Source organism: Alexandromys fortis, unplaced genomic scaffold (genome assembly GCF_014885135.2).
Source record: "Alexandromys fortis isolate MF-2015 unplaced genomic scaffold, M_Fortis_MF-2015_v1.1 scaffold_207, whole genome shotgun sequence".
Taxonomy (NCBI): domain Eukaryota; kingdom Metazoa; phylum Chordata; class Mammalia; order Rodentia; family Cricetidae; genus Alexandromys; species Alexandromys fortis.
The window spans coordinates 698,445-712,846 of NW_026068106.1; positions in this window are offsets into that span (position 1 = coordinate 698,445).

The following is a 14,402-nucleotide window of genomic DNA, read 5'->3' on the forward strand; positions in this document are numbered from 1 at the left end:
GCAAAATCTTACGTTTTCTATTTCTTTTTTCACATGGAACTTTCACATTCCCTTTCCCTGATGCACCTTATTCTTTGCTATCTTTAATTCCCTTCAAAAAATTAAAAATATATTTAGCAGTAAGATAAATATATTCTATAGAGGCCAGTGGCATCGCTTCACAGAAGGGGAAAACCGGCATTACTAACCTTACACAGCATCCACAGCAAAGAAGCAGGAATTCACCAAAGATTTTTTGATGTGATTGATGATTCTAAGACCTCCTAGAAAACTTGAGCAGGGCCCAGCAACTGGCACTTCCACAAACTCTGACATGTGAAGGGATTCTCTGAGTTCCAAACCAATTCTGAGATTCCCTGATACCAATTCAATTTCTTACAATGTGAATATTCTCAAGTTTCTTTCTCTTTTCTTTATACTGAAAGTTTTAGGAAGTTTGTATGAATTAATAACAATCCTGGGCTCTATGAAGCCAATCTAGCTTTGAACATGCTTTTATTGATCTTTCAGGTAAATCTACTTCGAATGTTATGAGCCAAGCCCAGATCACCAACTTCAAACAGAATTATAGGTACCTGTGGAGAGAGATGCTGGCAGACGGGCTTTTACTAAAGCCAGCAGAGCAAAGGTGAGGGAAAAAAAAAAAGTTACTTAATTAACATTTTAGATATGTTGTAGGTTGAGTGATTTCAGGCAGCTTATTAAACTCTCCCTGCTGCCTCCTGGAGGGTATCATTTTCCTTTCTTTCTTACAGATGTAATCAATTTGTTTCTAATATCTAGACACATTAGCATAGGGAAGATTTTAAATATGTTAGGATTCTTTTCCATTCCTTCTTATGAGCTGGTTAACTTGTTCACTGTCACTATAACCAATGCAATGTCAAGATGATCTTTTTCAATCCTCATTACTTGCAAAGAGCATTTCTCAGCTATAAAAGGAAAAAACATTAATTTATTGTTTTGGAAGCAGATGAGAAGAAAAGTATAATGTAATAGCCGCTCAGACCTTAGGATGACTGACACCATGTTTATTTATTTATTTATTTATTTATTTATTTATTTATTTATTAAAGATTTCTGTCTCTTCCCTACCGCCGCCTCCCCTTTCCCTCCCCCCCCCAACCAAGTCCCCCTCCCTCGTCAGCCCAAAGATCAATCAGGGTTCCCTGCCTGTGGGAAGTCCAAGGACCATCCACCTCCATACAGGTCTAGTAAGGCAAGCATCCAAACTGCCTAGGCTCCCACAAAACCAATAGGTGCAGTAGGATCAAAAACCTATTGCCACTGTTCTTGAGGTCTCAGTAGTCCTCATTTTCCGCTATGTTCAGCAAGACCGGTTTTAACCCAGGCTTTTTCAGACCCAGGCCAGCTGGCCTTGGTGAGTTCCCGATAGAACATCCCCATTGTCTCAGTGTGTAGGTGCACCCCTCGGGGTCCTGAGTTCCTTGCTTGTGCTCTCTCTCCTTCTGCTCCTGATTTGGACCTTGACTGACACCATGTTAATCACAGTATTCTGACCTTAAAACCCTGCACGTCGGTCCCAACACCTGCCAAAACGGCAACAAGGACCTACTCTAAAGTTAGTTCCAGGAAAGTCCCCAAGTAAAAAGACCCTAAATGTACTAACTTTGCTTTTGGGCTTCTGTTATGTCTGCTTCTTACTAACTGTGCCAAGTATGATCTGCTTTTGTGCATAAAAAACAAAAGTACTGTTAAGACTTGCAACTGCATGATTTTGTCAAGTTCCCATGCAGCCACCAGTTGCAGTGAGGAATTTCTTTGGGGCTTCAAGTGTGGTGATCTTTTGTGAGCTTGCCTTGCAACATAATAACACAATTGCCCAGCCCTACCTTTCCCAGTATTAATAGCCAAAGCCATATGGAATATTTGTGGCCATTCTTAACATAGACCAAAGGTTCTACTTACAGATAGTGGGGAGACAGAGTCAAAGGCCACTACTGTGATTGTCACACAGGTTCATCCTTAAACGGGGCTATTATTTGAAAACGGACCCTTTGAATGAACCATAAAAGTCTTAAGTTTAAGTTCTACATGAAAAAGAAAGAAAGGAACAAAACAAAACAGCCCACTGTGCAGGCCAAACCTTTCCAGTGAAAATATCATCTAAGTGATTGGTTTCATTTTGATTTATCACAGAGCATTTGGACGGTAAGTGATTGGAATTGGAAACTAGCTCTAGCACAAATTGGAGGGCACTTTCCTTGAAGCAAAAACCAGATAACAAAATTAACAATCAGCATACCCTTGGGAGAAAAGGTATTTGTTGTAAATGTCCTCTATTATGATGGTGCCTTTTACCCAATATAGATGAATGCTAGAGAGATTTCCAGCCCTCATTCTAAGCTACATTTCAATCAATGAAATTGGTATTTTTAAAAGAATATCTGTCTACCTCTTGTAATCAGATACAACCTTCTTCTATATCTTCTCTTCCTTTTTATATTATTATGGAGCCTATCCTAAATAATAAATAATAATCTCTTCACCTGTAGTTATTGTTGTATACTATAGATCTTTAAATTTGAAGTCTATCAAAAAGTAAAAATAAGACTTGAGGGAAATGAAGCAAAACAACAAAAAAGAAGTTCTGGCAATTATTCCCCCAATAGCCATCAGTTTTAGCAATGGTCTGCACCTGGGAACACCTTTATAAGAGCTATGGATGCTAATCCCAATGGCAAGAATAAGACCACTGCCAGAAATTGAGCTGATTTTTTTTATTGCAGGTACCCAAGAGCTGACCAGTGACTACCTACTAAATCAGGTAAAGAGTCCAAAATCCTCTTCTTGAACCCCTTTAAGGAGCAAAATCACCAGTAGTTTTACAGAAGTGAGACAATGGGGCAATAAGGAAATAGAAAAACTTTTATTAAGAAAATTATGTGATTATAGACCACATGATTAGGAGGGGTCAGGGAGAGACAGGGGAATCAGAAAGAATCAGGGTATTCTCAAAAACAAATCAGGGTCATGGGTTAGCGAAGATCAGGTTTCAAGAAACAGAGCTACTCAACTCTGACAATAAATGGAAACTTATTTTTGAAAACACAACATGAAGGTTTCTGCCTTTAAAATGGAGGCAAGTGGGTTCCTGAATGGAAATCATTCTAGTTTAAATATAAGTGTAACAAGAAACATCCAGGGAAAGACATAAGAAATTTGTGTGACCTGAGTCATATTTCCTCTATACCAAAGCAGCCGTACGCGTGGAAATGTTTCATCAACTTGGGTAGAGAAAGTATCAGAAAACATTTTCTTGATTCCCCCCAAACTGGTCCATAGCTAAACATGATCATTAGAATAGACGTTTATGTGTCTTGACTCCAATAGCTTCAACCTGCAGAGCTGATCTGAGAGCAGGCAGAAACTCATAGCCCTGCAAGCATTCACAATCTCAATTTCAACTATAAGAGTCATGGGCTCTGAATAACTTCAGGTAGCAGGTAGAACTGAGCAGTAGCAATTTCAATCTCCAAGAGACTCCATTTTGATACCACAAGATCCACAGTGGTGCTAGGCTAAGTGCACCCTCTAGTATTGTAATAGCTACTGTTGTTTGAGGCTCAGCATGACAAAGAGGCACAGCCTACATTTCTAAACAGTCTTACTGTTGAAGGGAATCCCTAGTTCAAGCCAGATTGTAAAGGTTGGAAAATATGCATAATCCTGCAAATGAATGTGCATAACTCATGACCATAAGAAGTGAGAACACTTAGGGAAGGGCGATGTCTCTAAATGAAAGAGAATGAGGGTTAGTGAGTGATCTGGAAGAAATAGAGATGTGTGGACTAATCAACAAAGAATACAAAATATCTGTTAAGAAAGTTCAGTTAATTCTAGTAATAGCAAAATACAGAAAAAAAAGAAATTCAAAAAAGAGAAATCAAGTGATTACAACAGTTAATGGGTGTTAAAATGATAATATTAAAAAACAGATTTGCAACTGAAAATATAATGAATATAAAGAAAAACACAGTAAATTTGACATGGTGGTTTAGGCCTTTAGCATTCAGGAGGTAGAGAAAAGCAGAGTTTAACAGATGTGAGGCCATGTTGGTTACATAGAGAATTTCTGGTGGGCAGCCAGAGCAAAAAGAAAAAAGAAAGAAAATTGAAAGACAGCACCAAAAACAGAAGTGGCAATCAGGATTAAAGAATCTTTGAATTTGAGGTCAGATCACATGAAAGTATAAGCTTAGAGAAAATAAATGAAGGTCACAGATTTCATGGGATGGTAATTAAAAAAAGTGAGTATGTGAGTTAGGATGCTCAAGGAGGAAAAGGGAATGGTAAGGAATATGGACTTAAATGAAATAATAATAACTGAAAACTTTCCAATTTAGAGAAATACACAGTATCCACAATGTGTAAAAGTTAAGTCTTCATTAGGAGTCAAACCAAATCACATTTCCCCCAAACAAATGGTAAGTAAAAATGGTCTGTGAAAAGAAAAACAATGTAGTTCGCCACTTAAGCCTAGCAGAAAACATCCATCAAAAAAATACCATAACCAGCAAAGCTGTCTAAAAAATAAAAAATAAAAAAAAAAAAACAGACTCTCCTTGACAGAGCTAGCAGGGGGTGGGGGTGGGTTATTGAGACCATACTATAATTGATTTTATTTCTTTACTTTTTGCTTTTTGGGAGCCCACCACCCAACTCTCAAATAAATGTATGGAGATTCACTTTTAAATTGTCAGCCATAGCTTGGCTTATTTCTAGCCAGTTTTTCCTAAATTGTTCCATCTACCTTTTGCCTCTGGTCTATTACTTTTCTCTATTCTATATGTCTTTGTTTACTTCTCACTCTGTTGTTGGCTGGGTGGCTGACCCCTGGTGTCCTTTTCTTCTTTTCTTACTCCTTCTTCTTCCCCCTTTCTCCTTCTGTTTATTCTCTCTGCCTGACAGTCTCACCAGTTTCTCTCTCCTACCTAGCTATAGGCCACTCAGCGCTTTATTAGACCAATCTGGTGTTTTAGGCAGGCAAAGTAACACAACAGCACAGAGTTAAACAAATGCAACTCAACTTTGCATTATTAAACAAATATTCCACAACATAAACAAATGTAATAAACCCTAAACTAATATCCCCCTACATCATACCTAACACAGAAGAAATGGCAAAAGTATGTTTGAAAATTAAAGAACACTAATGAGGAACAGAAAAATATCAGAAAGTTTGTAGTCTAGTGGTAAATTAGTAAATTGGAGCATATGTAAATATTGTGGTGTGTAACACCCATCTAACAATGAAAAATAATCATTAAAATAATAAGCATGACAATTTTTAAAATTATAGAGCATAAAAACAGATAGGTTTAGATGTCAAAAAGACAAAATGCAAAAAAGTAGAATAAAAATTATTAACTTTGCAATTAAAGTTGTTACAGGTGAGACAGCTTGAAGACTAACAAAATCACATCTGCCTACAATAGATAAAAAATAGTTGAAAGAACCCATGATGTACCTCTAGAGAAAATCATTTAGCTGAATCCAAGCTGCCAATGTAGAAGCCAGTGTGTCCTTGAGGTAGATTACATGGTATTACATAAAACAACCTATAAGACTATGCCACAAAAACAAAAACAACAAATCAGACAAACAAACAAAAAACTCTCTTAGAAGTTGTGCTGGATAGTTTTATGTCAACCTGACACAAGCTAACATCATCTGAGAGGAGAGAACCTCAGTTAAGAAATGCACAAACAGGGGCAGTAACCATGTGACTTAGGGTTTCTATTGCTGTGAAGAGACACCACAACCACAGGAAAATATTGAATTGTGGTGGCTTCCTTACAGTTCATAGGTTCAGTCTATATCATCATGGTGGAGATCATGATGTGCAGGCAGATGTGGTGCTGAAAATCTTTATTATTATTATTATTATTATTATTATTATTATTACTTTATAAATAATACCAATCAAAATTTCCACTACTCCCCTCCTCCCACTTCTCTCCCACTCCCCCACATACCCTCCTCCAGTCCTAAGAGAGGGCAAGGTACCCTGCCCTGCGGGAAGTCCAAGGCCCTCCACACTACATCCAGGCTTAGGAAGATAGGCATCCAAATAGAATGGATCTGAAAAAGCCAGTACGTGCAGTATAGACAAATCCCAGTGCCATTATTGTTGGTCCCTCAGTCTTCCCCAATTGTCAGCCACATTCAGAGGGTCCAGTTTGTTCTCATGCTTGTTCAGTCTCAGTCTAGCTGGAGATGGAGAGCTCCCATTATTTCAGGCACACTGACTCAGTGGGTGGACCAACCACTCGTGATCCTGACTTCCTTGTGTAGCTGAAAATTCTACAACTTACAGGAAAAAGGAAGTGGACTCCATGTCACCCTGAGGGAAGCTTGAGCAAAAGACCTCAAAACCCACACCAACAGTGATACACTTCCTCCAAAAAAAAAAAAAAAAAACCACACCTACTTCAACAAAGTCACAACTCCTAATAGTACCACTCCTAGTGAGACTATAGGGGCCAATTACCTTCAAATTTCCACACAATTTATCAATATTAACTATGCATTAGATCCTATGCTGATTTTGCTGACAACTGTAACTTTTAATCTTCACAGTTTATTTCCCTTTGGATATAAAGAAAATGAAACACAAAGAAGAAAAATAGTTTAAGGGCAACAACAAGAATAAGTCAGAGATTTCTCACCCAAATATTTCTGAGACCAAATCATTAGGTCAAATACCATTGTGCATTTTAAAAAAACTACAGAGAAGACAACCCGAGGTGAACGAAAGGAAGTTTGGGTGGGAGATTATTATTTTTTTTGGTGGGAGATTATTTATTGATTAATCTCTTTAAAGTATTGTGTGTGTGAATGTGTGTGTGTGTGTGTGTGTGTGTGTGTGTGTGTAGCCCATGGGATAATCCTAGGTGTGTCTACTGTCTTAAAGAGTTTTATATCAATTTGGCAAAAGCAGAATTATCAGAAAGCAAAAAGCCTTAATTGAAAAAAAAATGTCTCAATATGATTGGCCTATAGACAAATCTGTGGAGCATTTTCTTAATTAGAGAGTGATGGGAAAGGGTCCACTCCATTGTGAGTAGTGCTGTCCCTGGGCTGGTCATTCTCATTTCTAATGGAAACCAGACTGAACAAGACAGCAGGAATAAGCCAGTAACCAGCACTCTTCTACGGCCTATGCATCAGCTCCTGCCTCCAGATTCCTGACCTGTTTGAGTTCCTGTGCTGACTTCTTTTAATAATGAACAGTGCTTTGGAAGCACAAAGCAAATACAAAACTCTCCCAACTGTTTTGGTCATGCAGTTTTATCAGAGCAATGATACCTCTAATTATGACAGAAGCAATAACTAAATTCAATGAAGTTATAGGTAAAACAGAAAACAATTCAACATATAAAAAACCAGTAGCATTTCTATACACAAATAGAAATGTTTGTGAAAATGATGTAAAGAAATTAATCTCATCTGTAATGACGATAAAAATAAAGTACTTAGCAATAAATTTAAGCAAGAATGTAAAGATCTATATATGAAGGCCAGCACAAAGTTTCAAAGAGAAAAGATACCTTAAACGATGATTTGATGACCTGAGTTCAATATCGAAGACCAACATAGTAAAAGAGGAGAACCCACTCCGAAGCTTTTCTTTAACCTCTACAGTATTCTATAGCATGAACACACACACACACACACACACAAAAGTAAAGATATGTTTTAGAGACCTCTACATTGAAAACCATTAAGAACTGATGGAAAAAAGAAGACAACACACAATAATAGACACCCTGTGTTTATGGATTTAAAAAACCAATGTTGTTAGCATATACTTATTACTCAAAGCCATCTATAGATTCAATGTGCTCTCTACTAAAATATCAGTTATAACTCTCATGAGGTTAGAAGGAATATTCAGTTTATATGGAACTACAAAAAGCGACAAATCACCGAAACTAATCCTAGAAAAAAAGTAACATCATTTATTAGTCTTTATTTACTGGAATTCATACAAGGTCCAAGCAGCAGAGAGACCGTGTCTTTTTTGCCTCCCTTAGTGTATAGCTCTGATTTTCTATCTAACACATTCTATTTGATGACGAAGATAAATACTTACTGAGTAGGATATTTTTGTCATAATCTGTATTTCATAATTGACCTACTAAATTGTTTTCGCTTGCTTTAAACATCTATATATGTGACTTGGTAGTCATTTCCAAAGATTTTATTATTATCTGTTTTAATAATTTTAATGCCAATTATTCAAACACTACAAATGTATTATTTTACTTTTGTCTTTATTCTCACTTATGGTTGACATAACTCCATAGAGAGAAATATTGCTCCAAGTATTTGTTGTTAAACTAGTATTACAGCTATACAGAAAATCAAATAGACTTAATTCTAACTTTTGGTTACCAATTTTCAGAACATTGCATACTCCAAAAATTATCAATAATTTCCTAATGCATCATTAAGAATTAATGAGATAAAAATATTTTATACATTTAAATGTATTAAACTGTTTTTATGACGTCTGAACTGTCCCTGCTTTAGCAGAAATGTGTTTACAAAAAGCTATCATTCTTTCATAGCTCCTTTGATCTCTATCATAATAAAATGTTGGAGTTTCTCTCCAGTCCTAGACATATCAGATCTGTGTGCCAAAAGTTCCTGTTCCCTTCAGTAGAAACTAATACAACCAATAGATCTTGCTAAAGTTATCATTCCATTCTGTTGCGTGAGACCAGGGTCCTTTGAATGCTAGCAACATCATCACTATATTGTATCTTTAAATAGTGCACACAATTTCTGAAAACTAAAACCAAATCCATTGTACTATGATGACCTAAGAACATAATCATTTCATAGTGGCTTTAATATGCAGAACATATAAAATTTCTTCCTTTTTGCCAGGTGTGTAAGTTTTATTTTGGTCAAGATTCAATCTAAGTAAGCATACAACATTTCATAATATTGTATAATATCTTATCTCTCATAGCCTAGAACAATGTTGATATTTTTCAAGTCTGTGTATTCTCAAGATCCCAAAACTGTTTTCCAGTTGAATCTTCTAACTTTTGAACTTTTGGAATACTTCATCATGATAGTCTATTTCTTTGAAATATTGACTCTCAAAAAATTCTCACCTTAAGCTATCGAGGGTAGCAATATATCATCTGAAACTTTTCCTGAAGCAATATTGATTTTTCTTTGTGTAGAAAATACATCTGAATTACAGGGATATTGTAGTTTCCTAACATAGTATTATTTGTTCTCTTTATGAAATCCAGTGTGCTCTGTAATCCACAGTCTTCACTCTGCCCAGGATGACATACAGAAAGTCATGGAAAAAATAATAGTGTGCTTGGCCAGTGTAACCCTGGGAATATATGTCCACAAACACCCCTTCCACAGTGAGGTGAAAAAGCTCTTGGGACATATTGTGTCTAAAACTATATCTAAGTTCCAGTATCATCACCAAACTACCAGCACCTCTATGATAAAATCATCTCTTGGATTTCAATTATTTTCTTTAGAGAATTTTTTTAATTTTCTTTTTTTTTTAATTTGGTTTTTTGAGACAGGGATTTTCTGTGTAACAGTCCTGGCTCTCCAGGGACTCGTACTATAAACACAGGCTGGCCTCAAACTCACAGAGATCTGCCTTCCTCTGCTACCCTGTGTGCTGAAATTAAAGGTGTGTGCCATCATGCCTGGCTGAGAATTTTTAATTTGTCTTGGAAAGTGTGTGTCCTCTTGCATGAGGGTACCTTTAGAAACCATCACAGGCTGTTGGATCCCCTAGAGCTGGAACTATAAGCAGTTTTTAATTACCTGCTCTGGATTTCAGGAACCCAGCTCTGGTCCTTTGCAAGAGCAGTAAGCACTTTTGACTGTTGTGATGTCTTTCCAGCCCCTGTTTCCATCACATCCCATTTGCTGATGTTACTGTAAATTAAACTAGCTCTCCTTTCACCTAGCCTCACAGCATCTTTCCCTATTTGTTTCTGAGCTTTACTTCTTCCACAATAAAGACTAAGAACAACTTTGTTTTAGTCAACTCTTAAGCTTCCATTGAATTTTTGTTTTGTTTAGGTTTTGTTTTTCAAAATAGGGTTTCACTGTGTAGCCCTGGTTGTCCTGGAGGTCACACTGTAGAGAAAGTTAGTGTTAAACTCAAAGATCCAATTGTGCCTCTACCTCCAAAGTGCTGGCATTAAAAACTTGAGCCATGCCTTCCCAGGCTCCTTAGCATTTTTTAAACATCTCTTACAACATTGTTTTCCAATCATTCCTGAAAAAAGTATCCAAGACTATATTAAAAACCAAATTAGTGCTATCTATCTGAGGTTTAAATATGAACTATGCTGCACAAGCTTATGCCCCAAGCTAGGGGTTGCTGTTTCAGAACGCCATGAAGCCTTTAGAAGCTGATGCATTGTTGGAGGTAGCAGGCCGCTAGTAGGACATGGGGTTTGAAGTTTTATTACTTTTTTTTTTTTTTTTTTTTGGTTTTTCGAGACAGGGTTTCTCTTTGGCTTTGGAGCCTGTCCTGGAACTAGCTCTGTAGACCAGGCTGGTCTCGAACTCACAGAGATCCGCCTGCCTCTGCCTCCCGAGTGCTGGGATTAAAGGCGTGCGCCACCACCGCCCGGCTAAATTTTATTACTTTTGCCCTGCTACCTGTCCATTCTGTTTCCTGACTGTAGAGGAACGTGACCAAAAGCTTCATGATCCTGTCACATGCCTTTACTGCCTTTTTATTTTACAAAATAAACATGTCCTTCCTTCAGTGACGTCAGATATTTTCTCACACCAGTAAAAAAAGTAACTAATCCGCCAGTCAAGAGAGGGACTGAGAATTTGACATTTTGAGGAATTTCCCTAGATGGTGTCTACCATAGGGAAATCTGAGAGGCATCATAATTTATAACCAGCAAATACAATATCTTCTCTGGTCAGATATACTAGTCCTGGTCAGAGCCTTCAAACCACAATGTCTGGATTCTGATTTTAAATATATTCCCCACCAGCACATAGATTAGGAGTGGATTAGAGATTCACATTTACATAGGGAGAAAGGAAAGGTCTGAAAGTGAATGTGCCTCATGTTATCTGAATGTATATTAAATTTTCTGTTTTGTGATTCTTTTTAAAGACAAGAAGTCTGTAATATACATGATCACAATGATTTAAAAAAAAACAGACCATTGAAAGTAATAAGACTATATTCACATTTCCCCTTTTGTTGATTTCTTGCTTTTAATATTTTAAAATATGAAGCTGTTGTATTCATAAAATTGATTTGTTTTTGCCATAGTTCTCATTCTCTGTCTTTCTCTTCCTCCCTCCCTCCCTCCCTCTCTCTCTCTCTTCACATCATATCTGGTTATGGGTCTCTTTACTGCTCCAAGAGGAAGCCTTTCTGATGGTGTCTGTCTGGATAAGGCTCCAAACTATGAGTATAACAGAGTATCATTAGGAATCATTTCATTGATTTTTTTTTCTTTTTGCTAGTTATGTTTTGTTCTACTGTAGGTCTCTAAGATATTCAGTCTCCGATTACTCTCCATCCAGACAGTGTGCAGTGTGCGTCATAGGCTCCCTCTTAGGCCTCAGGTTAAACCAACCATTGCTTGAGCACTCCTGCAAGTTCTGTTCCACCATTTCCTTCAGCACATATTCCAAGCAGGATAGACTGTAGGTGAAGTATTTCGTAGATGGGATGGTGTCCAGATTCTCTTTCCATAGCCTGCAGAGCATATTTCCACACTCAGAAAAACTAGAAGGCTGCATGCTGATACGAGCTCAATCTCTCTATGTTCAATGAGCTATGATGATGTGGTTTTCAGCAATCAGGCCCCCAGTTGTCAGTTTTTAGAGTCTTACCTTCTGTCCTAGCATCAGCCTGCATTGTTCCAGGATTTCCAAGAGGACCCCAACTCAACCAAATACAACCAAATCCCAAAACTGGAAGCCTTACCTGAAAAAAAAAAAGATGCCCAGTTCAGACTCCATATCCTCCAATACTAGAAATCCACACTAGGATCACCCTTATAGATTTCAGGAAGTTTCCACTGCACTAGGTTTCCACACATACATACCCCAATGATCCCCAATGCTCTTTCTCTCTCCATCTCTCCCCCTTCACCTAATCCTTCCTGCTTCTGTCCTCACCTACCCCCAATCTACACCCCCCACAATTTATTTTATTTTCCCTTCCCAGGGAGATCCACACATCCCTCCCAAGGCCCTCATCTTTATCTAACCTTTCCGGGTCTGTGTATTACAGAGTATCATTTACTTAACAGCTAATATCAAGTTAGAAGTGAATACATACCATATTTGTCTTGCTGAGTCTGGGTTATTTCACTCAGGATGATTTTTTTTAGGTCCATCTATTTGACTGCAAATTTCATGATGTCATTTTTTAACAGCTGAGTATTGCTCCACTGTGTAAATGTACCTCATTTTATTGATCCATTTTTCAGTTGAGGGACATCTAGGCTATTTCCAGTTTCTGGTTATTATAAGACCACAGTGAACATAAATGAGAAAATGCCCTTGCAGTAGGAAATAGCGTCTTTTGGGTATATGCTGAAGAGTGGTATCATTTGGTCTTGAGATATATCAAGTTCCAATTTTCTGAGGAACTGCCATATAAATTTCTAAAAGTTTTCACTCCCACTGGCAAATGAGGAATTTTCCACCTGTTATACATCCTTGACAGCATGAGCTGTCCCTTGTGTTATTGATCTTAGCCATCCTGACAAGTATAAGACAGAGTCTCAAAGTAAAACAAAGAACCCAGGATAGATAACACAATTCTAAACAAAGAACTGTTGACCTTAATTTCAAGTTGTACTACAGAGCTATAATAATAATAACCACATGGTACTAGCATAAAACCTGACAGTTTGATCAATGTAATTGAATTAAAGACCTGGGTAGACATAAATCCACACATACATGGATGCCTGACTTTTAATAACAAAGCCAGAAATTCATACTGGAGAAAAGAAAGCATCTTCAACAAATTTTATTGGTCAAACTGCACAAAGTTCAAGTGCAAGTGAATCAAAGACCTCAACATAAAGCCAGACACACTGAACCTGATAGAAGGGAAAGTAGGGAATAGCCTAGAATGCATTCCCACAGGAAACAACTTTCTGATCAGAACACCAGCAGTGCAGACACTAATATCAGTGATTAAGAAATGGGGGGGGAGGGGATCTCATGAAACTGAACAGCTTCTCTAAGGCAAAAGACACCATCAATCAAAAAAAAAAAGGTAGCCTTTAGAATGGGGAAAGACTTTTTTTTTTTTACCAATTCCACATCTGATAGAGGTCTAATATCCAAAACATATAAAGAACTCGAAAAAAAAAAAAAAAAACTAAGTCCCTCCCTACTACTTCTTTTACCTTCTTATCTCAGTCCTCCAAAACCTCTAAGTCTAGTTCTTACTAGCTGAACTCTGATTCACTGATTCACAGTTTAACTTTATTGGCAGTCTCGGAGTGTCAGTGCTAAATTATATTGCCTACAACAGACACCCAGCATCTGAAATGCACCCCTGACCTCCACATATGCTTGTGCATGGACATTTACATACACACATGTGTGCATTTCCTCACAAATATATAAAAACATCTTTCAAATCTACTCTAGGTCTTTTCTTTGCTATAATCTGTTCTGTTTGTTAGACACCTAATAATTTCTTACACCTCTTAACACTAGATAAGCAAACATAAACAGTTCAAAGTTTCAGGACATGAAGTTATTACAACATAAATGTTATGTAAATAGAGTATGTAAATCAGATATTAGAACTTACTACTAAAGCACTTGCCACTGAACTTGTCAACCTGAGTTTGAACCTCAGGTTCCACACATCAAGGGAACAATATCCTCAGACTTTCACATGCAAATGGTGTCACTCAGGAGCTCACACACATATCCGCACTTAGGTGCTCACAGAATAAATAAATAAATGCTAAAAAGTAATTTACTTCTTGTATGATATGTCAAAGGTTTAATATGTTAACCTTCCCTTTCCTCTTCTACTCAGTAAAATACAGTCGAGAATTCTGGTTTATTTCCTATGATGCAACTTTAACTGTGCCTCTTGTAGGTGTTATTTTGTTGGTTATTTTGATGATGCTTAATCCTCGTTAATATATTAATTACTTATAGTTTTAAATAATTTTTTTCTTTTAATTAATTTATTTATTTATTAAACATTTCTGTCTCTTCCCCACCGCCGTCTCCCCTTTCCCTCCCCCTCCCCCAACCAAGCCCCCCTCCCTCGTCAGCCCAAAAAGCAATCAGGGTTCTCTGCCCTGTGGGAAGTCCAAGGACCACCCACCTCCATCCAGGTCTAGTAAGGTGAGCAT